The following is a 22,639-nucleotide window of genomic DNA, read 5'->3' on the forward strand; positions in this document are numbered from 1 at the left end:
TGTCAGGCAAGAGTTCTGCTGGAGGGGAAAGAGGACAGACAGAAACTTAATTCCTGAAAACGTCCCAGTAACAAACTACCACTTCTTGAAGTATCTGACCTGTCACTCCTCAAATCCAGATTCTGTCGTCTGTAACCCCACCTCTTATGCTCTGGAAGACTAAAGTGTCCACCTTGGAATATTCGTTCCGTGGACCATGTGACACATGGGCCTGCTTCTGGAACCAGATGAACCATCTCTCTGCTCCTTGTGGCTCTGGAGATAGTGAGATGCAAAGGCTTGACTGAGCCCTAAATCCCAGTCCTTAAGTTACTAGCTGGAACTTGCTGGTTCTGTAGGGAGTCCATGCCCAAAGGGTTCTCCCTCAAGCCAGAAATGTTCACCAAAACCCTCTATTCACAAGATACTGGCACCTAAATGTTGCTACCACCGGGGGCCTACTGGGGTGCAAGCCCATTCCCAGCCCCGTAGCCCCCTTCTTGGACAAATGGACTTTGACAGCCAGTTGGCGCTGTAACTGGTCTTCCCTTGATCTGTCTCCTGTTACTGACTGCCTGAACCCCAGGGGCCCCGGTGAAATGAATACTATACTCCTGCTTTGGAAATCAATCCACAGCCATCAAGTTTCCGTGGGTGGCTCTGCCACTATATGATGAATGGGGGGGTTTAAAATGTGTACTAGATTTTCAACAGCCTAAGTACAAACCCATTGAGTTGTCCTTCCTGTACCCAAGAATATGATTGGCTTAGAGGACTCTACAAATTATTTGGAACAGAAAATACTAGGTGTTCCATCGGGGCACAGGAGCAGCAATAAGTGGAGGGGTTCAAAACAAGGTTTGCAAATATATAATATACGATTATGAAAATATCTACTCCATCACAAAACTACCACTAGAGTAAACACATGTATTAATTGTTTTGAAGAGTAACAGTTATTGTATAGAGAAGTTAACTATATGCAGGGTTATTTGTGCACTCTAGTCGATCTCATATTATAAAGTCAATCAGTCAATCAAATAACACTTGATAAAGCGGCAGCTGCTTCACCCGAAGCGTCCCCGCGCTCTAGCAGACAGTGTATTTTGGGCTGAAGTAACAGAGAGGCTAAACAGTTTCAAATAACCAAGGGGCATATCACCAACAAACTGCGATAAACATCGCAGAGCGCACATAGCGCAAATTTGTATAACGCCGGCTATCGCCGGAATTAATCGCCAAGATAATGCATTATTATCAACGCTTATCTCCACGGAGATAAAAATTCCGGCAATAGTGGCGTAATGAGGGAACCTCGCTGGAAATCCAGTGATGCAACTACAGCGCTAAGGAAATCCTTGTTAATAAGGAGATGTGGATTTAGGCTTAGAATCCACCTCCCATTATAAATATAGCTAAGTCTGACATTTTGCAGACGTTGGCTAATGGCGATAACCGCGGTTACCGCCGATTTTTATGTCGCTATGGGTATCCCGGTCTAGCTTGATGATACCGCGATGTGCCGTTAGCGACTTTTCCAGGGTTGTTTTCAGAGGAAACGCCTACTTAGCTTGTCAATAGCTGTAAATTTCGCTGACATGCAAAGCGGCAATAACACGGGCGCAATTGCCAGTAAGCCGTTTCTAACAGCTGTTAGCGACAGCTGGCTGTTAGGGCGATAAAAATATCACTGCATTAGTGGCAAAAAGTGCCACTAAAGCGACGTTTTTGCCCTTGAGGATATGCCCCAAAGTTTCGAGAGGCGTTTTGAAGGATGTCAAAGACTCAACCCAACGCGCGTTGGATGGGAGGCTGTTCCATAGTTTTGCCGTAAGAACAGTAAAAGAGCTACCTCCACGGAGAGACTTATGGAATTTTTGGATATGAAGGAGGGGGCTATTGTTGGAACCAAGTACCCTCTCCTGAGTGTATGGAGACAATCTGTTCGACAGATAGCGGAGGCCTTGCTGTGGAAAGCTCTGAAAGCCAGCGTCAAACTTTGAATTTGATACGCTGTTGTACCGGGAGCCGGTGCAAGTGCCTAATATGTGGAGGGATATGACTGCATGGCAGAACTCTTCTGCCTAGTCTGGCTGCGGTATTCTGGATTAACTGAAGTATGCGTATCAGATAAACACAGAGACCAAGATAAAGGCCATTAGAGTAGTCCAGGCGAGAGGTAACTAAAGAAATAACTACTGTTTTTCTTAACTGTTCAGGAACCCGATAAAGAAACTTCTTTCGAATTTTCATCTTCATAAAGCAAACAGACGAAATATGTTTCATTTGCGCCGCAAAGGAAAGTGTGGAATCAAGATGATACCCAAACTCCTGTCTCAAGAGGTTGGATTAGGAGGAGGAGCCTTGAGTTCAAGAGGCCACCAGAGGGCGGGCGATGGGGGGTCACTTTGATCAAAAACCAAAGCTTCTGTTTTATCGGAATTCAGGTTCAAGCAATATGCATCCATTCAAGACACTCCGCACAATAGCAACGAGCATTGGCGTAGCCAATAGGTCTCGCTTTTGGGACCTTATAAGTATTTAGTTATGCAGCACAATATCCTTGCATGGCTAAACACTTATAAGGTCCCAAAGGCGAGACCTATTGGCTATGCCAATGCTTGTTTTCAGTAGGGTTCTGAAAGAGACAGCTTCTTGGGTCGGGTATCTCTCGGTCTGTTGTCCTCTTCATCACGTCAAAGTTGCAGTTGCTATATTCCCTTTCCCAGAAACAAGAGCACACTGGATGTCAAACCAGTCCAGTGTGCAGCTTCCAGGAGATGCAGCCCTCAGCCCTCAGCGAGGGCGTGCGGCTTGAGAGCGGCCATGTTTGAGGCGAGATGCAGGAAGATGGGTTGAAATTGATCATTGTGAATCAAGAGGAGCGTCCTGGCCCCTGTTGTGTATCCTGTCGCATTCTATTAAGGTGTGGTTTATCAAAAGAAAAGAATGGTCATTGTGCAAACAAAAGGTGCAGGGTTGAGGGTGACCACTTAACAGGCCCAAGTGCACCTGGTCCAAAATACATGCACTGATGCACAGACTAAAGTGTTTCAAGCAGCAGAGGTTAAAATGACTGAAATGTGTAACATCCGTCGAAAACATCTTGCAATGATCGTATTGCTGCAAAGTTCCTTTTTTTCCTTCAACAATCAGCGTTTTATTGTAAATTGCAAATTTGCAAAGCATGCAAAGGCTTATTGCAGTGCCACTTGTGAGCAAAAACTCTTCAGAAGATGAACTTCTAGAGATAAATTCTGAAAACTTGCAACTTTCTGCGTAGGAAAGTTCACAGTATATTTTCCAGCTTGGCTGGTTTTGACTAGAGTGAAAATGATGTCACAATACCAGTGGGTGAAGGTAAACAGAAATTCTTCATAACCTTTGCTGAAGGTGATAATCCCCAGCCCTACAGCCGAATACCTGCTGAAAGTGTTATCTATACTACTATTATAAAGAGAGAACAGACACCTTTTGGCAAGGTAAACTCTGGAACCACAGTGCCAATCCACACACCCAATACATTGTTGTAATCCTCAGGGTGTGTAGATGGACATAGGCTGCATAAAATAAAAAAATAAACGTAAATTAAAAAATTAAAGTTTAAAAACAAAGTAGTCCCCTAAAACAAGCGCCGGCCGCGACGTAGCGCTAACCGCGACCTACACCTGCGCGATGATGACAGGCGGGGAGGAGCGGTGACGAGCGGCGACGTGTGGCGAGGAGTGACGTGCGGCGAGGAATGGCGCGGCGGCTCAGGTAAGGCGAGGCGGGAGGCGGGAGACGGTCCGGGCTATGTCGGGGTGGGCGGGGGCCCGGGAGAGGGGGCTAAGTCCGGAGCTCGGCTGAGGTAAGACAGAGGCGGGCAGGAAGCAGGGGGGCGGGCAGCAGTATACGCATTGTCAGGGCGGGCGGGGGGGGTGGGCGGGAGGGCAGGGGGCCTGGCCGGGACTAAACAAATGCTCAAAATGCAGCCCCCAGCCCCCTTCTGCCCCCGGGCAACGCCGGGGCGGGCTGCTAGTATTGAAAATAAACGGAGACCTCTCTGTAGCTCTTGTGCCAGTACCTTGTGTTCTCGTGCCAGTACCGTCTGTACCCGGAAGTAGCTAGAGGTGCTGTGGTCAGCAGGATTCAATTATACCTATCTCACTCACTCGGTCACTATGATGACGGTGAACTAATGGTCTCTGAATTCACTAAATGTTCTGAACGCTGTAGCTATTTTGTACACAAGGGCTTGAAAGGTGAAATGTAAAGAGAGGGCAAGAAGGGAGGGACACACATTAATGGCCGGTGAAGCTATGACATGTGACTTAGTGAAACCCAGGTGCACTCATATGTTTCATCTAAATGGGAATGAAGCAGCTGGAATCCAAAGAATCTCCTCACTTCTCTTAGTCACATTTGAAAGCTCGCTGGGAATCCCAAATCGTCAAAGTGATATGTTACTCCTACCGTGAAGACAACTTAAAAAGGAGCATGCAGTTTAGGCAATAAAAATGCTCTGTTTACCCAGTCCTGAATCGCTAACAATCACCAGAAATAGGCACTGTGGCATATTCCTTTGTTTGATGCCTCAGCTCGGGTGTTTAGGGTTACTGTTGCGTCATGGCCCATTAGCGCCCGGTGTATGTTGTTGAAGGGTGCCCGGGGTGGCTGGCCCCATTTAAGCTTCCAAAATATATTTTTCACGAGCGCTTTGATGAATGATTTGCCCTGCATTTGTGTCCGTGCCTAAAAGCTTTTATCTGCCACCCCGTTCTAAGATCTTGGGATCAAACATTGATCTATCCATGGTTCCTTCCAGCCCAGCATTATATCCAGTATCAATTCAAGAGTCTGTCCATAGCACAGAAGTTCTTTAGCTTACAAAAATCCACATGCAATGTTAAAAGTAAAGCGCCGGTGCCGCGATTATAGCAAAAGTAAAGAAATAGAAAAAAACATATATTTCTTTACTTTTGCTAAAGCGTGGGTGACTACAGACACGCCTAGCATGGGTACTGCCCACTAACCACTGCCAGCCAGAGCGCCCAGGATGCAGGGGTACATTGACCACCGGCCCTGGGCGCCCACCTGGATTTGTGATTAAGGGGTCTTTTTCTGTGTCATTTTCATTTCATTGAACCTTTCCCTCTCATGTTCATGTGCACAACACAAGTCTGTATTGGAATGTGCTTCCGGGTACAGCAAGGGGCCATTACAGTGGCTTGAAACTGCCACGTGTTATGTTAAGTTAGCCCTGACCCCTCAAAAAGAAATCCCTCACCCCAGCCCCCGGATTTTTCTCCCCCCTGCGTTGTACAATAATGAACCCTACTGTCTCCCCTGCCAATATTGCACCGATTTTAGGTTCTGTCCCGAAAGCATTCTGAGGCACTGCTAATAGGCGTAGCTGTGACAACACCCAGCAGTACTCTATTCATCGACCTCACAAGGATGAAGGGAACACCGGCCCTGCTTGCATTCGTGCTGCACACAGCCCTCAGCAGCAGGGTGTTTGCTCCGCGAGTCTGAAGCCAGAGAGGGCGCTGATGGAGACCGGGGAGGCCTCAGTGCCCAGATGCTGCTGGGCAGTAACGGTTGTTAATTGCCCTTTCCCTGCTCGCTGGAGATAGTGCTTATTTAGAGGGTGTAACTGCTGTACACCCTCCGCAGAGACTGGAAACGTTTAAGTGCACATTGCTTGTTCGCTCGAAACAAACATTATATTTCCGGGTCATCCCAAGTTCAACATCTGTTCATCAGATCACACGAGTTTCTCGTCTCTCTCTTTGTAAAATACCGGAGCGGAGTACCGGGCGGGCACGCGCACCGCTCCTTTGTGTACATTCTGATGCCGAATACACACTCGGCAGCGCATGGGCACGCACCGTACTGGCACTCTTAAAGTGCTCCGACTACAGCGTTTCTCAGCGCTTCTAGAGGCGGGGGGCGCTCTGTCTTAAGTTGCATGTCTGTGTACGTCACTCACTGACCTCCTGACTGGTAAACACGCTGACGACAACACAGGTGGGGGGTACAACTGCTGTGATTGGATTGGTGGAGTGCAGGAATGGAATAAATCAATGAAGTGCAAACAAGCGTTGTGACGCGGCTGTGCAGAACTCGGCGAATTCACGAAGGTCAGAGAAGCGCTGAGTTCACCGAGTGAAGAACTAAATGCAAATTCGCAAAGGGCAGAGACGTTCCCTACGTCCATGCATCCCAGAACTACTGTAAAATTCGCAAAGTGCAGAGAAGTGCCGTGCGTTCATGCATCCCAGAACTAGGGTAAATTCGCAAAGTGCAGAGAAGTGCCGTCTGTCCATGCATCCCAGAACTAGGGTAAATTCGCAAAGTGCAGAGAAGTGCCGTGCGTCCATGCATCCCAGAACGAGGGTAAATTTGCAAAGTGCAGAGAAGTGCCGTGCATCCATGCATCCCAAAACTAGGGTAAATTCGCAAAGTGCAGAGAAGTGCCGTGCATCAATGCATCCCAGAACTAGGGTAAATTCGCAAAGTGCAGAGAAGTGCCGTGCATCCATGCATCCCAAAACTAGGGTAAATTCGCAAAGTGCAGAGAAGTGCCGTGCATCCATGCATCCCAGAACTAGGGTAAATTCACAAAGGGCAAAGTGCCCGAGTAAATGCCTGGGATACATTTCAACGATGATCTTAAGAAATCAAAGAAACTCTGTCGCTCCCTCGAGAAGGCCTGGAAAAAAGACCCAAACACCAGCACCAGGGACGCCTTCAAAAACGCCACCCGCATACACCACCAACTAATCCGGTCTGCCAAGAAAGCCGCATTCAAAGACCGACTAGACAACAACGCCCTCAACAGCAAGGAATTATTCAACATCGTCAAAGAATTTACCAACCCATCAGCCAACTCCAACGACATCACCCCCTCCCAAGCCCTCTGCGACTCCCTAGCTTCCTTCTTCCACAACAAAATCGCAGACATCCACAACAGCTTCAACAACCGACCCGGAGACCAACCCACCCAACCTCCTGCAGGACCTTCACCCCCCTTGAACGTCCTTAACGACTGGAACCCAATCTCCACTGAGGACACCATCCGCCTGATGAACTCCATCCACTCAGGATCCCCAACAGACCCATGCCCTCACCACATCTTCAACAAAGCAGACTCCATCATAGCACCACACCTCCGAGACGTCATCAACTGCTCCCTCAACTCCGCCACCTTCCCGGAAAGCTGGAAACACGCAGAACTCAGCGCCCTTCTGAAAAAACCCACAGCTGACCCCACCGAACTCAAAAACTACCGCCCCATCTCGCTCCTTCCTATCCCGGCCAAAGTCATCGAGAAAGCTGTCAACAACCAGCTCGCCACCTTCCTCGAAACCAACAAATCCGTCGACTCCTCACAGTCCGGCTTCCGAGCCAAACACAGCACTGAGACCGCACTCATCGCAGCAACAGACGACATTCGAACTCTACTGGACAACGGAGACACAGTCGCCCTCATCCTCCTCGACCTCTCCGCTGCCTTCGACACAGTCTGTCATAGCACCCTTCTACAGCGCCTCAGAAACGTCGGAATCCAAGGAAAAGCACTGGAATGGATCACCTCGTTCCTCACCGGAAGAACCCAGAGAGTCCGCCTCCCACCATTCAAGTCAGAGGCCTCTGTAGTCATCTGCGGCGTGCCACAAGGATCGTCACTCAGCCCCACCCTCTTCAACGTATACATGAGCCCCCTCGCGGCCATCGCTCGCCAACACAATCTCAACATCATCTCCTACGCTGACGACACTCAACTGATCCTCTCACTCACCAAAGACCCTAACACCGCCAAAACCAACCTACATGAAGGAATGAAAGAAGTAGCCGAGTGGATGAAGCACACCCGTATGAAACTGAACTCAGACAAAACAGAAGTCCTCATTTTAGGCACCTCCCCCTCCGCCTGGGATGACTCTTGGTGGCCAGCTGCCCTAGGAAAAGCACCCATCCCAACTGACCACGCACGGAACCTGGGCGTCATCCTGGACTCCTCACTCTCGATGACCAGACAAGTCAACGCTGTTTCATCATCTTGCTTCAACATTCTTCGCATGCTCAAAAAAACATTTCGCTGGATCCCCACCGAAACTAGAAAAACGGTCACCCACGCACTGGTCACGAGCCGCCTAGACTACGGAAACACCCTGTACGCCGGTACCACCGCAAAACTCCAGAAAAAACTCCAACGCATCCAGAACGCTTCAGCCAGGCTCATACTAGACATCCCGCGTAAAGAACACATCTCTGGTCACCTGAAAAACCTCCACTGGCTCCCCGTAAATAAGAGGATTACTTTCCGCCTCCTAACCCACGCACACAAATCACTTTACGAACTTGGACCCGAATGCCTCAACACACGACTGTCCTTCTACACCCCCTCCCGTCAGCTACGATCCTCCAACCAAGCCCTTGCCACTGTACCTCGCATCAACAAAACCACCATGGGAGGTAGATCCTTCTCCTACCTGGCAGCTTAAACCTGGAACACACTTCCCACTCACCTTCGCCTTACTCAGAACCACCTAGCATTCAGAAAGCAACTTAAAACTTGGATATTCGACAAGTAATCCCCCACCCTTCCTCAAGCGCCTTGAGACCCTATGGGTATGTAGCACGCTATATAAATCTCTTGACTTGACTTGACTACATTCCAAAAGTGCAAAGAAGGACTGTGAGTTTACTAGTGTAAAAGAAGGACGTATTGCTTACTGTAATCCTGGTTCTGATCTATTCAGCGCATATGATTGTTGATATGGTACCCCTGGAGGAGAAAGTATGTTGCAAAGACCCGGTGCTTCCAGGCTGCTGCCTGGTTCGTTTAAACATGTATATAGATAGCTCAGTGTAAATGTAAATGTAAATGTGGCGTATTTGTATAGCGCGAACAGTGACCCGGAGGCATCCCGGCGCTTGTACTCCTACCACAAGGGAACCCCTCCTGGCTTTTCCTTGTGGGGTGTCCACTCCTGGGCATCCCATGGTGAAACCAGGCACCCCTTGTGTATCAGGGGGCCTTTGTGGAGACTAAGCAAGCTATTGCCCAGAGTTGCAGCGTGGGACCCATGCTTAGAATCGGCACTGAGGCGAGAATATCCGGCCAGAGGAATTTAAGCCCGAACCCGCCGAGGCGGGAATCGAACCCTGGCCAGCGTTCTGCATCAAGGTCTGCCGCTCTAAGCATTGAGCCACACTTCTCCACTAGTGTGTTTATGCATGCGCTGTAGCGATCCGCGGATGAGCAAGGAACGGCGCCGGAGTAATTTACAAGCAGCAGTTACAGCCTTTAATCACCACTGGGTGATAAAAATGAGTACCATCGACCCAGAAACATACCTCCTTGAGTAAGAGGCGCTGGCCCGTTCAGGCTTCAAGTGACAGCTGCCGCGCTCTCTTCCCAGTGGTCATGAACTTCGTGAACCCGAGCCCTGCTCTCTAGCTCAAGATCACACATACTGTGACAAGGGGCACTAACCTTAACCCTGGACGGTGACTCCTGGCTCCCCCTGGAGGTGACTGGCTCGCTGCCTGCTGGGTCTGCGTCCGTCTGAGCTGCCCTGCGGGTCACTGCCACCGTCAGCCCGGCTCCTCTGGTGCCAGGACGTGGCACCTCTCTCCAGTGCCAGCCTGCCGTGCCGCGCCTCCCTCCGCTGATAAAGTCAGCCCCACGGAGGCGGGCGGGGCCGGCTGCGAGTGTCGTCTCTCCTTGCAATGCCTGGAGGATGCCTGACCTTTCTTCGGCGGCTCGTCTGTCCGGCTGGAATCCTGCCCCCCAGAGAGTAACTCTAGCCCGCACTCCTGCCCAGCAGCGGGGCATCTCGCCACACCCCAGAGCCATGCCCCTGTCGCGTGACAGGCGCACACCCACCGTGAAAGAAGCTATAATCTGAGATCACAGGGTGGGTGGGGGATAATGATAACGTGTAATAAAACGATGAGTTGTTTTTATATAGCGCCCCATGAGTTATAGTGCTTTAAGAAGTAAATGGTGCATGCCTGTATAAATGAACATGTGCATATAGCAAACACTACAAATGGAAGTGTCTCGTGGAACTGATGGCGAGTGCGATTGTTACTCAACATCAACGGTGCTTGTTTGGTCACAGAAGGATTAAAGGCCGAGTCAGCCCGACCTCCACATTGCTCACCGTAAATGGTCCATTTAACCAATGAACGTGCACACTAAATCTTGTCCTCGTTTTATGAGCAGTCTTTAGACTGCAACCCCCCGGGGTTGCACAGCTTCTACGTCACTACCTTTAAAGCTATGCCATATGACTAGTTATTCTCTTACAAAGGCCGCTGAAAATATCAATTTCTACTCTTTTTCCAACCAACACAAATGTGAATTTGCCACACTTGTTACAAATCCCCCACCTGCTGCACAAACTGCAATTTAGGTACTCGGGGAAAGCTTTTGCCAGCAGCCGCAAACAGAAAACGTACACAATTAAATGCAATGTAAAGTAGCTGCAGAGAGCCACCGACATGAACATGTTTGTGTCAGACGCATCTCCGTGTTACCAGCACTGCCCTCAGGGTCACACGCACCCGTGCAAGATTCTAATCTTTGTGCAGGTGACGGACGGACGCCTTGACATGCATTTTACCGAGGCACGGAGACAAAGTATATGTGATGTATAATTATAATTCTGCCCAGTAGCGCTGTTCTTATAGAAAGAGGTGCGCGCAGAGGCGCTACAGTGTGACTACAAGGTCAATCTGAAACTAAAGAGAAGATGGCCAAGGTTTCCAGACTAAACAAGCATTGGAAAACCCAATAGGCCTAACTTACTAGGTTTCTGAATAGGCCTAATTTTGAGTCCTGGCCAATACATCAAAAAGGCTGCAGCTGTGAGAAACTAAAGAAGCAGCTGCTTTCTTCGCTGCACTGGCGTCCCTGGGCTTCCATCCCAGATAAAAAGATCAACCGTTGGTGAGTGACAATTCGAAAAGAATGCAATGAATGTGTTTAGTTTCATTTCTTAGCAAAACTGCTTTCTATTGGGATGCCTTTTGCAGATGAGTTACAATGTGTGCAGCACAGCTAGTTAATGTCACATAGTTTGTCTTTAATTACGTTATATGTCATGTATTTTGCTATGACTCTCTATATATACGTTTCACATCTTTTGAGTTATAATTGAGTTAACTGTACCCCATAATGTACCCTGTGTGGCCGCATACTCCAAGCGGCTTGGCATTTCAAACACTAATTGGTTAATTCAGCGAGGTGAACTAACCAAACCTTGGCACTGCTGTTTCAGTTTCATCTTCCTGAGTACAACACTGCCACCTAGCGTCAAGTGGAGGGACTACCGGTGCACTATCGGGGGAAGAAGGTTAGATCAGAGCAGCTCCTTTGGGCCGACGCACTTTCCTGATGTCTCAACGATACAACAGTGTACTTGTGTCTTGTGGTAGTGCCCTGTTGACTTCGCACGTATGCTCATTGCTATATATGTGATTTGCTTTGCTTCCCAGAAATTTGCGTATGTCTGTGATTTCTGTACCTGAGTGGGCCACAATGAGGTAAACGACGAACTGTATGCACTTGTTTTACTAGTGATGCCAAGTATGGGGGGGGGGGGGGGGGGGGGGGGGATTGTTTTGCTGTTACATGCTAAAATAAAGTTAAAAAAAAACCGATACAACAGTGTGTCAAAGAGCTACAACACACAGCACAAGATATGAGCAGATCGCCGCATCCGCCCTGGCATTATGCTTAGAATTTGAGAACCTCAGAAAAATATTCTTTTCAAATAATCAACGATGCCGATAGAATTAAAATAAAAAATTACCCGCCCTGAGGAAGCCCCAGGCGAGATGGCCATGTAAGGGGGCGAAACACGTGTCGGCTGTTTCTCTTTCGCTGACTCTTATGAATAGAGTACAAATAAACTCTCTATCAACAAATACAAAAACCATTGCAAAATTGGAATTTTTTTCCAAGAAACCTGATGCATAACAATTCTTGCACAGATAAACCTGCGAAAATAAAGCACAAGATGTGTCACCGATGCAATCGGTGGGTGTCCCTCATGCCTCTAGATCAGTTTTCTCCAACGAGTAGCTCGTGAGCTGGTGGTAGCTCTCCAGCTGCCTTTGAGTAGTTCTGTGTGTAACACAGACTTCTACATTAGAAGGTTTTGCTTGACAGAATTGATATATTTATACCGACATTGAAAAGTATGTATTCAAGATGAAAATGTGTTTATTTTCAGAGCTCATAAGATGATGTCTGAAAAGTGCTTGAAATGGAAAAATAGAAGTGCCGGGAATCTGTATCAGAGTACCTGTTTGTTTCTGAGAAGTGCAGGTACTCTCCAATTAAAAGTATTATGTCTCTCTTAAGAAGTGCAGGCACTCTCCCTCTCAAAATAAAAACGTTCTGGTCCTCAGTACTATGCAGTCAAAAAACAGTGTCCCAATAGGTAATAACGAACAGTCAATTAAATATGCATGCACATGGCATTGCTAGCAAGGAAAAAGGAGAACACTCTTTGAATTTAAGACAAGGTAGTAAATCATCTTGTTTTATAATGTAAATTCATGGTCGGTATTATACAGTTATAAGCAGCACTGCATAAACTCAATTAGGTGACAACCATAGAAAACTTGGTGCTCTACAAAAAGTGACTGTGGTGAAAGTGGCGACGCAAGTGGGGGAGTGAACAGCAGAAGCGGCGCACTGTGGAAAGGTGCAAGCAATCTACAGTGGGTGGCTCAGACAAAGTGGGATGACAGATAAAAGATTTCATTTCCATTATTTGAACCACATTAGAAAAGAACCCCTTTTAATAAGCTGTAGAGTCGACGGCGTTTCGATCCACGCTAGTAAGGATCGTCATCAGGACTGGGTTGTCTTGCTTGGGGCGTGCTGGAAAGGTGCTAGAGTTGGGGCAATCAGAGGTGATTGTCAAGAAATGAATTTCAACCTGCACGAGGGCAAGGTATTGGAGGGCTAGGCGGTTGTCTGTGATCCGCCGAAAACCTGCACGAGTTCTTAGATCTTCGTGCCGGTGCTGGAATCAATCCTCAGGTCTGGTGAGTCCTCAGTACTAGACAGTACCAGCCCTTTTAAAGCACTGTGACTGAAAACAAATTGTTGAATTTACAATATAATTTTAAAGCTGATATTTGAGTGATGAATCATGTGGTGTTGCGTAGATTTATTTGTAATATTAACTTGGTCCACAAGCATTGTAACTATGGATGTTAAGTGTTACCTATGTAAAGTAATTCCAAATTAACAGCACCTTTTTTTACATTGCTGCTAGTATCACTTCCTGGCGCACCTAAGTGATCACTGCTGGTAATCCTGTTTAGGAGAGCCACTAACATAATCTTGTTTGGTGTTGTCACTATTTCAACACTAATAATTTTAGTAGCTCGGGATAGTTTCCATTGCACATTAGTATCTCGTGCGATAGAAAAGTTTGGAGACCCCTGCTCTAGATACATATGTGTTATGGGCTGGTTGTCTTTTGTTTATTTCTTGTATGCATGAAATATCCAATGTATTCTGTTTCCATGGTTCTGCGTCGCTGTGAATTCAAGACTTGAGAGTTTCACGGCTGCCAGTGCTTTAAATGGGCCAGTACTCACCGGCACTGAGTACCGGGACCTCTGAATTTTCTGGCCCTCAGTAGCAGCACTTCTCATTAGCCAGGGAGAGTACCGGTACCTTAATAGATTGCACTGCGGACTCCGAGTGTTTATCTCCTCTAGCACACAGTAGATGCTGCTCTGCTTCTCAGGAGCTTGTAAGCGCCCCAAGCCTCTTGCAGAGTCCCTGCTGGAGATTCCAGCAGCGCCCATGCGAATGGCCTGAGACTGCAGGGGTCTAAGAGGGCGAGCCTTGCATCACCCTTTGATTAACAGGACAGGGTCTAGACAGACCCTTTAATGTCGATCAGGTGCCCGTCAACTATTCGGCTGAAAGTGCTTTAGCCTCACCCCTGCCCCTCTCCATCAGGTGTGTAAATGGGTTGGGACGGGCAGTCAGTCAGTAATCCAGTCTTATTCGAAATATTGATTGCCCTGGCCGTTCTACAGCGAATAGCAGCCCAACAAAATCCTCTGCCTTCGCCAAAGCCGGTTTTCTTTTCATCTTTTTGTTCAGGACAGGAGCTGCTTCTCTTTGTGGAAGGAAGGAGTAGGGATGAATGTAAAGAAGTGAGGTGGCAGGTTAAGTTAGGATTGCCACTTATTTTCAGATAAAAATACCAGATATTTGAGTTTTGAAATCATGAATCGTCTTAGAAATTGTATTTTAACACATTTCTGTAAAGTCATACATCTGGTGCATTTCTTAACTTTAATTTTGGAGGCAAGAACAGGAGACAAGTACGGAAAAACGAGGGAGAAATTGTAAGACTTGTGGAGAGTAAGCAAAAGGTGGAAGGAAGAGGAGCAGAACTAGTGAGAGAAGCTTAGAGGCTGGGTAAAGATTAGAGGCAAGTGGAGAGGACATGTGAATGTAGGGGCACAGAGCCAGCAAGAGACAGGAAGAGCCTGGTTGTAGGGAAAAGGGCAGTGGCATTGTTTTTAAATGGGCCGGTACTCACAGATACTGATTCCCAGCACGTTTAATTTTATCCCCGTTAGTACCGGCACTTCTCTACTGCTGAGGAGAGTACCAATACTCATGATACTCTCCTAACTGGCTGCTAGTACTGTCATGGTTGGAACCTATCTGACAGCCAAGGCGCTTCTATAGTCCTGAGCAGAGCAGCTGTTGAACTATTCAGCAGGGGATCATTTGCGTGGGGATGTCCCTGTGTTCACCATCACACTGTGTTTGACGGTGGAGGCCCCATTTAGGCCCTGTGCAGTTAATCACATTCCCACTATTGTGTGAATTTGTGCAAACACAGGTATGGAGGCAGCACATGGACAGTGGCAATTTAGAAAATCATGCGAGGTAAGGAGTTTAAAATTGATTTAATCCCACCTGACACTTTTTGCAAGTGTCATGTCTGTGCGCTTGTCGACTTGTGTGTGTGCCTGTTTTTCAGTGAGAGAAAAGGGAGAGAATCAGGACACTCAGTAGATTTTAGGGTGTGTGTGTGTGTACACGCTTGAGAGTATATATTGTATTGTGCCAAACAACAACAAATAACAGTATGGCATTAAGAAGCAGCACATATTACAAAACGAGGAACTGTTCACATATCATCCTTTTTGGCTTTCATTTTGTGTAATGAGTTAACCTGTTTCGTTTAAACACATTTCTCGTGTGTTTTTTATAGTTGCTGCAACTGATATAGAAGTCATTGTTAGAAATGGGATCCCTGGCTGGCCAGGGCTTGGGCCAAAGTCAGTCAGAGACCACCACTCCCAAGTCAGGGCAAGGGAGTTACATGCCAAGATAACCCCTGCTCACCCTCTAGGTAACGTGGCGCGAGCAGCAAGGCTAAACTTGGAGGCAATGTGAGTTAAGTATTTGCGCACTCACCCCAGCAACAACACCCAAGGCCCACCACAAAGGAAACTCCACACAAGGTTATATATAAAAATAGCCTTTGTATTACACCAAAACACATTAGATAGAACACACACTTTACAATGTGCCAACAGGCACGGGCAGAATTTACAGGGGATATGTACAAGACAGGGCCACCTGGACCACTGTCAGGTATCAGCACTTTTTAGAAGTAACACTTTTAGAAATAGCACTTAGAAGTTAGAGTATAAATCACTGTAGCACAAAATATAAAAATAGAGCACACAACCAGTAACTACTGGTAACCAGGACCTCACTAGCACCACCTGTACTAGGAGAACAACCACCTACGTATCACAATACCTGTAGGGGTGTAAACACATAACACATGATGCATAACATACATTCAGAGGTGTAAGGGAGGAAACACATGAAGCCTAAACACATTCAGAGGTGCAAATAACACATGATGCATTAAATACATTCAGCGGTGTAAGAGCAAGGCACATGATGCATAAACACATTCAGCGGTGTAGAACAAGGCCAATTGCGCCAAACTCACATAAGTCACCACCTGTGACTTTCCATAGACAGGAACACCAGAACTGTCCCAATGTCAGGGGCCTAAACATGGCAGCTGCCCACAAAGTGCTGGGCAACTGGTGCAAGCAAGGATGGGCCAACGTGGGAGCCTCGCAGGCTCTGAATAAACAAATGGCCCCAGAGCCTCTCTGGGCTCTCAGTAAATCCAAAAATGCCCCCTTGAGACTTTCAGGCTCACCAAACAGAGGAATGCCGCCAGGAGCCCTCGTGGCTCTAAACAAATACTATGCCCCCTGAGCCTCTCTAGGCTCGTAACAGAATGGGCCACGTGGAGCCTCTCAGGGCTCGAAACACCAAGCAATGCCCCCAAGAGCCTCGTGGCTCGCAAACAGAAAATGCCCTGAGCCTCGCAGGCTCTGAACACCGGAGGGGGGGCACGGGCACCGACAATGTGCCCTGACAAGGCAGAGCCTCTCCGGCTCTAAACAAATGCCCCCTGAGCCTTCGGGGGCTCGCCAGCACAGCACCGGACCCAGCGGTACTCACCAGCCAGTACCGGGTCCTCTGCCTCTGCTCCGGTCCGCGGGCGGCTTCACGAGAGATCCGGCTCCTTGGGGCTCTCTGCACACTTCTCCCCTCTCTCTCCTGGGCTCTCCCTCGCTTTGGGAGCCCGGGGGGGGGGGAAAGGAAAGACGCCGGCTTCTCCTCTCACCGGAGTGCGGGGTGGCCTCCCGGCCGCTTCCGGTTGTCTCGATGTCCCGCCCCTCGGGCTGCCTGACTTCCGGGTCGCGACTGCGGCCAATCGCAGCGCGGCCCTGGGGTAGGGAGGCGCGGCCGGCGGCGGTGAAAACACGGGGTACCGGCTGTAATAAACCATAAATTGAGGTGGGCACTTGATCTGGGGGCCACCAACAAATAGCGGCAAGGTCCCTAGCGAGGTGGGCACTCTCCAGGGGCTTCAAAATCAGCAAAATAGACGGGCAAATGCCGGGTGGGTACCGGCTGTGCAAAAAGCGCTCCCAAGCGCTTAGGGGCAGAATAGAGCGCTCTCAAGCGCTAGAGGTCAAGATGCAGCGCTTCCAGGCGCTGGAAGCCAGCAAAGTCCAGGCAAAGTCCTTTAGCAAGGCAGGGGGGCAAAGCTGGGCCCACAGCCAGCTCACTGGGTCTCCAGACAGGGAGACAATCCAAGTGGCGGTCCTCTGGCCCAGCAACAGCAGCAGCCCCCTCAGGATCCTGGAAGAGAACAACATCTGTGGGGACATAGCCCCATTTTTATATACCACATTCCTTTGTTTAAGGGTGCAGGGTGGGGGAGAAACCAGTCGCAGCTGGTTTTGGAGCACTCTTGATGGCTCAACCACCCATTTCATTCACTGGCAGGGCTAGGGTCATCAGTCGCACCACAGGGGGCGGAGCCAGCATTGCCTGGGGAAAACCCAGCCTCATTCAGGACACAGGTACACTCCTCCCCAGCCATCAGCATGCTAATCTCCCACTCACCACCGGGCAGACCCATCCAGCCTTCCTGGAGCCAGGCTCAGCAGCCAGCTCCAGCCAATCACACGCCAGGCATATTTTACACTAATATGCCAACTCCTAGAAGTGGCATTTGTACACAAGACACACTCATGCCACATACACCATTGCGAAGCATTCACTCTCACGAGTTCGCATATATCAAATTCGAACCTGTACACCCCACGCATCAGGAACTACCAGGGACACATACATTCCCCATGCATTCCTATGGGAGGGCAGGCCTATCTCATCACATGCACTCAGAGTGCGCACGCACTTTCCACTGGGACACAGTGAAAGTGCGCAGAACCCAAAAATCACCATCACCAGGTCACCATTACAAGCAAAAAGTCTAGGGTTGAACCTGTCAGAAGGGCCAAGTCCAACAGTCATTATGTATCATCATATGTTGCCTTAAGCCTGCCCCCAGCCCCGCCCACTCACCATGCCTCTAGCTCATATTAATGAGTACCTGCACTTATTGTTTCCCATTTAAAGCACTGACTGCTGCTCTCGGACAAACAGAGAGAGACGCAGAGTACTGGTTTCTATCACAACAAATAAATCATCTTTTCTTTTAAACCAGTGTCACTTTATTCATATGGGTAACACCACACAATTTGGTGACAACACTCCATTTATGGGGGCGGCACAACAGTATGGAAGGCAGTGACCGAAGAAACGGGATGTGCTTGTAGCATGCCAACGTAAGAAGCTGTGCCTACACTACACCACTCTTGTGATCAGTGTCTTGTCCCCTTCCGGAATCCAAGAGTTGGCTCCTCTTCTGAGGCGTTAGACTCCAGGGAAGAGATGGCACCATCGGAGCTCCATCCTGCTGGCAGCGCTCTGGTTGGCTGTCTACCACCATGTGATTGCTCACTTGAAGTCTGATGCACCTGTTGCACTTAGAGGTGCCTGTCTGCTGCCTGTTGTTGTCACAGGAGTCTGGTAGCATTCATTTCTGCATGGATTAATATCTTTAGGCCGCACTGTCTGTCCCTGGTCTATCTCTCTTCTAAGCCTTAGGACAGCATGCGGACCGTATTGTTCAGGTCTGTTCTGGTACTTACGCACTGCCTGTTATGCAAATTGGCATGTAGGGCAGCAAAGAAGGACCTCCACTTCCGTCTGTCTTGTGCATTTTTCGGTACGGTACCGCAGCTGTGGTTCAGGGTCATTATTTCCGTTTCCACAGGTCGCCTCCAGGTGTTCTTTGACCTGTCTCTCTTTTGTTTGCCTTCTGGAGTCCAGGGGAGAGTTGTTCTTGTGATGGAATCTTCTTCTCTTCTGATCCTGTCCAACTCCATCTTCTTCTCATAATGATGGTGTTAGTGCTCTCTTGCTTGCATCTGTTGAGCTGTTCCTGGCTGGGGATTGTTCGCAGCCAGACTAATGCACAGGATTCTTCTCAGGTTACTGGTGTGAAAGGCTGACAGTTTGGTGATGTATCTTTTCATCATCCATCAGTAGTCTGATCGATAAAAGAGTGTGGACAGAAGGCAGCTCTGGTAAAGCCTCTGCTTGGTGTCTGTGCTGTAGTTAGATGACCTCCACACTTTGTTCTGCATGTAGAAGGCCTTTTTCAGTCAGCTCTTGGTGTCACTGCCTGCCCCTCCATCATGTCTGACAGCACTGCTTAGGTAGGAGAACTCTTCAGTCATGACTTGGTCCTCTCCATCCACCCTGACTGGGGAAGGGTTTGGCATGTTGTTTGGCATGGCGTCTGATTCTTTGTGTTGATCTTCAGGTGCATATGCTCTGCATAAATGTTGAAATGAGATATCTTTTCCTGCTTATGATGGTGAGTGAGAGAGCAAGGCTATGTCACCTGCATAGTCAAAGTCCTCCAGTGTGTAGAATAAGGTCCTTATGATGCGTCTGGCTTGGTCTTCTGTTATGCATCACATCGCCCACCCATGACTAGGTTGAAGAGCAACGCTGACATCACACATCCCTGTCTCACACCAGTCTTGACTTTGAAGCTATACCCAGTATCTCCCGCCGTCCAGGTAATATTATTGTAGAAGCGCTTGGAGAGAAGAAGTATCTGCTGTGGTATGCCAGAGTCTGTCACCGTAGATTCAGACATAGGCTTTCTAAAAAATCAATGAAGGTGATGTACTGTTGTCTCGGCCATTCCGTGCACCACTCTCTGATGTAGCGTAGAGTAAGGATCTTATCAACACACCCTCTGCTTCAAAAATCAGATTCACCTTGTTCTTTTCTTAACTTCTTGTCCCAGAATCAGGAATGTGCTTAATAATGATTTTCACGGGGGGGGGGAGGAGCTACGACAGCAAGCAAGATGGCAGCATAGCTTCCCGGCTCCGCTGACCCCCGTCTTTCGTACGAAGATCCTGTCGTATATCCTGATTTCTCGCCCCATATCCGGGTGCATGAACTACTCTGCGGACTGATGGTGCAATCCCGAGATTTTTCCGACATGGTGAAGTGGAGTTATGTCGAGGTTTAATTTGAGGCCTAGCCCAGTCTGGAAGCCGGGGTCTCAAGTGTTGGTCTAGCCGGGTCCTAGTTGAACAACAGCGGACCGGAGAGAGCGGCAGGGTCCGGTCCATGGAACTTCCAACATCTTTATCATTGCTTTGTTGCCGATCTGCTGCCTGGAACCGTACCGGAGGTGAGGAGACGAGTGACGCCCGAGGTGGTGTGTGTGGGGGTCCGGGACCCGGGGGCCTGGCGTTCGTAGCGCCGGTGCCGTTGGGTCGGAGACTTGGTGCGCACTAGCGCCTATTGACGATCGGTCCCTCACGGTTCATTCCTGCTCCACCTAATCTTACCCCGGGGAAGGCGCCTCTCCATGGGGGACAATATGCTTGATGCTATGCGGAACCCGGCAGAGCGGATTCAGTGCGGCCCATCATTGCGGTCAGTGATGGCGGCCCTTGAGGCACTCCAGGCGACTATGAAGACCCAGGCCTGGAATCTGATGATGGCGGCGGACGGAATTAGAGGATCCGGACCGGACTCTGATTTGCTGCCCGAGGCCCGGTGGCCAGTTCCTTTCCCTATTGCTACCCCAGCGGTGCAATTTGACCCGGTGCTTAGAGCTTTCCATGCCCCTGCAGAAGTGGAACGGTTCGAACATGTGGAGACTGGCGATACACCTACAAAGTCGGAATCTTTGGAATTGCAATTGGCGGAACATTTCACTGCTTTTCCCGATTTGGAAACGTTTGCTCGTAATTGTGATCTGTGTGGGACTGTGTCGCACCCCCTTCCCGGCTGGTCCATCAAGATGGCGGATGGGATAGTGCCTGGTCTTAGAGTCGGGAGGGGGCATCGTTGGACTCGAGCGTCTACTTTGGGACTTGCCATCCTTTCTTCGTCTTATAGACTATGTTTCGACAACTTCTGTTTGACTTTTGACAACTTTACGGTGGGGCTCTACTTATCAGAGGGGATCAGCAAATTTGATCGACGGGGCCAAGGCAGAGACTGTTGCTTGAGGTTTCACAATATTGATTTATCGGTAACGGGACTGCTTTATTCGGTTAACGGAGTCCGGGGCGGGATTTCTAGTCTCCTCTGATGTACTGTTTTATTGTGGTCTGCTTGATCGTGTCAGCATTGTGGGGGATTCTTCGTTAAGACGGGGGGAGAGTCCAGGAATGCGTATGACATAGTCCTCCTCCATTTCTCCTTTTTGGGCAGGGTTTTAGTCCCTTCTTCCTTTCCCTTTATTTTCCCTTTTTTCTTCTATATTTCGGGTTCATTTACGGGGCGACAGGCACGCTGCTAGGGGGTAGGCTGTAGTCATCTGCAGGGGTGCAGGGTGGGGGGTTTGGGGGGGGGGGGGATTTTGTTTTTACCATTTGTTTCTATGGCCTTTTTTCTTCTTACCTTTCTTTGCCTTTTCTTTGTTTCTTCTTTTTCGGGTCAGCGTAGTGGGTCTATTTTTGTCAACTGTCGACTTTTTATCTGTGCCTATACTTTCACGGTACTTCAGTACCATCGGGCGGGCGCTCAACTGGTGCGAACATTAATTGTATGCTTGTTTATCCTGCATCGTATGACTCAGCGCCACTGTTTTGAATGATATCGAACTAACTGTGGACCTCCTGCTGTTTTGCCTACCCTTTATGCACCTTTGTGTTATTGTATGGCACCTGATCCTTCTATCTTTATATTATAAAATGGAACCTTTATTATCCTGTTATTCGTATAGTATGCTATACTGCCAGTTTTAATTGAAGTCATGTTGTATTCGCCTCCCGGGAGGCCAAGTCGGGTTTTAATTGCTTTGTTGCAATGATATTGATTAGCGGCCAGCCCTGGTGGTTGTAGGCCCATATTTGTATCTGGTTGACGTATTAATAAAGGTTTTTAAAAAAAAAAAGATTTTCACCAGGATTTCACTCTGGATTAACTTAACAGAAGCTGTTACCGTTGGTTAATTCCCCCATCTTTGGAGTTTTGCCAGTTATTCTTTGTTTCCCTTCATCTGGTTCTTTCTTTCCCTCCCAAATCGATGTAAGCAGTGGTTGGAGGATCTTGGCTGATGTTTCAGGGTTTGACTTGAACAATTCTGCTTTCAAGTTGTCTTAGCAAGTAGCTTTTCAGTTCTTGAGTGATCAGAGGACAGTGACAATGTTTTCTCTATGTGGTGGGGCAGAGTTCACATCCAAGTATGTCTCTGCTTCATGGATGTCAGCTTCGCTTGTTGGATCGGTCTGTTCAAGACTTCTTTGAAGTGCTTTGCCCAACATGTTTGCTGTTCTTTCTCTGTTGTGAGGAGTCTGCCTTGCATTTCTATGATAGGGGTGTTGTAAGTTGCAAAACATTTTCCACTGACCATCTACGTGATCTTGATGAATTTCCACAATTCTCCTGTTCTCGCTGCCTCCTCTGCTTGGTTGGCGAGGTTATCCACGTGCACCCGCTTTCCTGCTCTTGTCATTCTTTTGACTGCTTTGTTTGCTTCTATTTACCCTTGCATGTACTTCTCCCACAGCCTTTCAGATTTGGCCTCCATTACTTTCGTTTTTGTTTCCCTCCTATCTTATATAGCTTGTCAAGTGTCTTGTCACATCCGTTATTTCTTCCTCCTTGTTTTGCCCCCAAGACATGTTGTACTGCTCTTCACATATATTGAAGAGACCTTCTCCCATTTCATGT

General features: G+C 48.4%; 1 protein-coding gene and 1 long non-coding RNA gene across 2 annotated transcripts in view; one reads left to right on the top strand and one right to left on the bottom strand.

The window, feature by feature from the left end:
* The window catches only part of LOC147665086 (alanine aminotransferase 2-like), a gene marked incomplete at its 3' end in the record, with an annotated part of 350,428 nt that extends 341,084 nt beyond the window's left edge, over positions 1 to 9,344 (bottom strand). Inside the window, exon 1 of the mRNA XM_086949769.1 lies at positions 9,328 to 9,344. The remainder of the gene's footprint in view (positions 1 to 9,327) is intronic.
* Positions 9,345 to 9,568: 224 nt separating this feature from the next.
* LOC147665087 (uncharacterized) overlaps positions 9,569 to 22,639 on the top strand; it is a 77,683-nt gene continuing 64,612 nt past the window's right edge. The window contains exon 1 of the long non-coding RNA XR_015305050.1: positions 9,569 to 10,927. This is a non-coding gene — a long non-coding RNA (uncharacterized LOC147665087). The remainder of the gene's footprint in view (positions 10,928 to 22,639) is intronic.

The sequence above is a fragment of the Lissotriton vulgaris genome, unplaced genomic scaffold, assembly GCF_964263255.1.
Source record: "Lissotriton vulgaris unplaced genomic scaffold, aLisVul1.2 SCAFFOLD_850, whole genome shotgun sequence".
NCBI classification, from domain to species: Eukaryota; Metazoa; Chordata; class Amphibia; order Caudata; family Salamandridae; genus Lissotriton; species Lissotriton vulgaris.